Source organism: Branchiostoma belcheri, unplaced genomic scaffold (genome assembly GCF_001625305.1).
Source record: "Branchiostoma belcheri isolate BF01 breed outbred unplaced genomic scaffold, Haploidv18h27 scaffold104, whole genome shotgun sequence".
NCBI lineage: Eukaryota > Metazoa > Chordata > Leptocardii > Amphioxiformes > Branchiostomatidae > Branchiostoma > Branchiostoma belcheri.
Genome location: NW_017802425.1, coordinates 680378 through 684989, shown reverse-complemented (window position 1 = coordinate 684989; position 4612 = coordinate 680378).

Here is a 4612-nt window from a genome sequence, read left to right as displayed (position 1 = left end):
TTGTAGCCTGGATGCCAGACTGTTTCCAGAGCACAAGTATGGTCAGCTCCTCGGCTCCTCGGGCCAACATGGCCCCAAGGAAAATCTATCACATCCCCATAGTTAGACACTAACTGTGGTAAAATTTCCTTGGGAGCGCGTTGTCCCTAGAGCCCAGGAGCTTAGCATTCATCAGGCATTGCTGATCCGTGCTATGGGGTTTATGAAAAGTAAAATTCGGCAATATGAGAAGAACTTTATTGCACGACAATTGCACATGGTACAATGTATGGCAAACTACATAAAGAGAGTAACAACAATAAAATAAGTGTGTTGAATAAGACCTAAAGTCGACTAAAGCCTAGCCTGGATGCCAGACCCAAAGCACACTGGACACAAAATATCTCAGTGTGCACACTGAGATATTTTGTGTCCAGTGTGCTTTGGGTCTGGCATCCAGGCTAACTAAAACCTAACATATCTATATCATAATCATTTAAATAATAAGGGATATCACAAGTCTTTGATAAAGTGTTACAATCGAGTGGGCTAATCACAAGTTTCGTTATTTTTTCTAATAGCAAAGCATTCCTTTATATATCTAATTATTTTTGCGTTGTGGGGACCATTACATGTAAAGATATATTCAAATCTGTACCCAACATCAAGACTCTTGAAATCTATGGTACTTGATTCGAGAAATATATGTCCAGGCCTGTGGTAAGGCTATCATACCGTACCATATCCCGTTATGAAACCCTGTTTGGGGCAATGCCAAACTCCCCATGAAAATTATTCTCCCTGTTTGGCGAGATTTTGCTATTTTTGGACCCGCGTGGTAAGTCTGGAGGAGACTACTCCCATGTGAAGGCTTGGAGAACGGATCAGACACACGGAGCGTGTTCTGGGTAGTTCTGGGGGAACCGTATCGCTTCCCGTGACAATTGGGGTCAACGGTCGTGATCTCCCTGGATCTGTTGATCGAACAATCGGCTTCTGTCCAGCCAAGGGCATTATGTTTTAGCAATAGAAACCGCAAAATCACTTCGATTCACCGAAACAACGCTACAAACTCAATGCTATATACGTTACCACGACGGCACAAACAAGGATGTAAAGTTGTGTGCGCTGGTTCCACATAGGATGTGTGTGTACACCTGTATGGTACAGTGAGTACTACAGTACTAGTGCCCTAGTGGTGATATGAAGTGTGTGAAGATCAGCGCTGCACAAACTTTGGCCTTTTAAAACGGCTTCGCAAGTGGGAAATATCATTCACGTGAGTAAACAAAAAATTAAGCCGTGAAAGCTGATATAGCAAGTTTGTATGGGTACTGTTTGCACAGGAACAGCCTGTAACTTTCAGAAGAAAGGTGGTCACCCAAATTTTTGCTGCTGATTCATTTATGCGAGGAAAACTGGAGCGAAAGTCGGGACTTGGGTTGGATCATCACTTAAACTTTCTACAATCTTTACCGACACAAACAAGTCAATTAGCGTGGTATCCAAACCTATTATGACCTGTTATAGCTGACGCCGAGTGCCGAGTCTCCGCCATGGGCAGGTTGCGTGTCTGAAGCTAGCCTCACCAGGCCGTCCAAATGGGCAATGGTAGTAGACTTAATATAAGTAAGCAAAAAATATAGTCTGGGTGCCAGACCCATAGCACACTGGACACAAAGTATCTCAGCAGGTGCCAGACCCATAGCACACTGCGCACAAAGTATCAGTGAGATACTTTGTGTCCAGTGTGCTATGGATCTGGCAACCAGGCTAGCAAAAATAGCGTCAATAATTGACCAATCAACTGAGCCTATGGTAAAGGCAAATAAACTACAAATGTACAGTATATGGTGATTTTAAAACAACCTTGGCCAATGATTCACCTTTTTAGCTAATTTTACAATTTTTAATCCTGCGTTGTTTAATAGCATGGAGGAGACAAGGAGGAGACTAGTCCTCCCTGCATCAGTGCCGTGCGTCAGACGTTTGTCCTAGAACCACTGGAGTGTTAGTCCCTAATTAGATCTCCACAGATGAGTGGGTTGTCATTGGGCTGAGGAAACTAATCGGGCGAGAGAGCGCTTTGATCTTGTTTAACGCCGCGATGGAAATCACAATAAATTCTGTAGCCCGGTGTTTGGAGGGTTTGTCCTCAGAGGCGGGGACCTTCTGCTTTCCGCATCTCTGGGTCGGGGTCGGGTTATTTGTGGTGGGATTTGGAACACAGCAGCGGCCGTAAGGTGAGTTCCAGACGGACACGACACAGTGGCACCTTCTCATCTTTCTAGCCTACTGCCCTGATTGCCAGCATCTGAACTAGACTTGTCCACCGTCCTAGTCCTCTTGTCGCCGTGACTTGCAAGCGAAAAGGGAGAAGTGAAGAGCCAGTGGTGACTACGGAGGATGAAAGGCTACAGATCCAGCCCTGCTTAGTGGCGGGGTAGGAAAAGCTGACATGTTTCAATAAACAGGCTGCAATGGTCTGAGATAAGCTACTGACCTGGATCAGATCACATGGTGTTTCCATGTTTCCATGAATGTCAATTTATGACGTAACATTGAGCAATTTCATGTTGTCCATCGGGTACACTGTTCAGCCATAACAGGTCATGGTAACAGGCCGAACCTGTGGCACAACCGTTGTCTCCAAGCAGATGTTGGGACAGCTAGAAATGTTACGATTTCCTGCAGCATCTGCTTTGGATTGGAGAGCATTTGCACAGAACGTGTAGCCTCTACCAGGCTCCAGAGGGGGTAGAAAGAGACGAAATTGGTCAAATAGACAGGTTACACTCCAGCGGAGCAAAGTGTGCTTTCCTTAGCGGACTAATATTCTCCCGTCCATAGTCCTATATCTGCCTCGTCGGTCAATTTCTACTGTTTCCAGCCGCCCCTGGGACCTGATAGAGGCTACAGAACGCGTGTCGCTAACGCGCTGTGCATGTGGGAGTAGTAATGTGGGAGTGAAGAAGGATTATATGAAGATGTCATGATAGACGACCAGCCCGATCTACAACACGTGCAGCTTTGGGTGGACTTCCAAGAACCAGTTTTGTTCCGCGGATACCAGTCTCTGGTGTCACGTCTGAGGTCTATGATTCGATGGAAGTTCACACGCTATTTAGATGATGTCGTAGATGTTATTTATATGCAGTAATAGACCGGACCAGAGGTGACCATCTGCCAAACACCTGTTCCAACATTGTAACGAGTCGGATTACTCCTCTGATAGATACTCCACCCGTAGCTCTGTGGTTAGATGTCAACAATTGTCAGCCCGCGGCCTAGTACATCAGACACAGTACGACAGAACTGTGCTGGAGTAAAGATACGGAGTCGTAGTTCTTTCTCGTGTTCATACGACCCATGAATGAAGTTTGTGGTAAAGTTTGTCTTGTGGCCTTCTAGCTGAGCTGCGGTGGTTGACTGCTTCATTACCTCGCGTGTGAAAATACAACAATAACAAAGAACTACGTGCAACGGTACAAAAAAATAAGTACGCAGACATTGCTCAACAATTACCTGGGTATACACAATCCATGGCAAATACTTCACTACTTATTGATTAACCAAAAATCCTACGGACTAATCTACTACACAGGCTACTGTATGATAATCTATTTAACCTGTGTCTAGAACAGTTGCCTGATGATGGTCTGGTCCTCACTATTGAAATATAAGTACATTGACTTCCATAAATAAGCAGATGAAGTAATAACAGCATATGGAAAACCTCAGTCTGTATCCAGAGTGAAGTTATGATGGACAGTATGAGCATCTACAGTAGGACTGACTCCAGCACGGTCCACAGTTTTCATTAGCCCATATATCACTGTCACAACAGCCGCTAAATACTTCAGATGTGTTTACTGTGAGCGAACCCTATACAGGACAGGTGGCAGGCCGTGCCTCCGCCTGCCGTTACAGGAATAGGCTCTGACCAGAGACCTTGCTCTGACGTATTATGGGTTAACGGTCGTTCTGTACAGGTCAGTTAAGTTCCACGAATAGGTTATGACGTATTGCGATACACCAGTCGTTCTGTGCCATTGTATACAGAACGCGTGAGTTACAGAAATGGGTTATGGCGTCACACAACAGCCGTTCTATACAGGACACGTGAGTTACAGGGATGGGTGATGACGTGATGCGATACATCAGTTCATGAGTTACGGGAACGGTTGAAACAACAGCCATTCTGATGGATACTGTAGCTGAAGCGGTTTGACGCTTGCCGAGGGCATTCGCCGAGGCCGCCAATCATAGGGAAATGGCCATGTTGAAGGCCAGAAGGGAATAGGCTGTGAGAGGTTGAGTTTGATTTTTGAAATTTAAGAATCTAGACCAATAGAATTTCGTGGGGACATGGAATATGAAGACTTCAACTACTCTGCATGCGTCTTCCGATCCGTCATCATACTTTTGGTTGGCGCGTTGGGTATATTTCCTGCAGTCATGCACGCTTGCTAACACAAAGACTCGCATTAAGGACAGATAATGATGTGACTATACCTAATGTAGTACTTCTATAGATTTTCCTGAGCAAACCACCCGCAATTTTGTCTAGTTATACGAAACCCTAGCTCATCAGCTTGTGATATTAGTCCTGGTTGGATTCCTGTTCATCTGC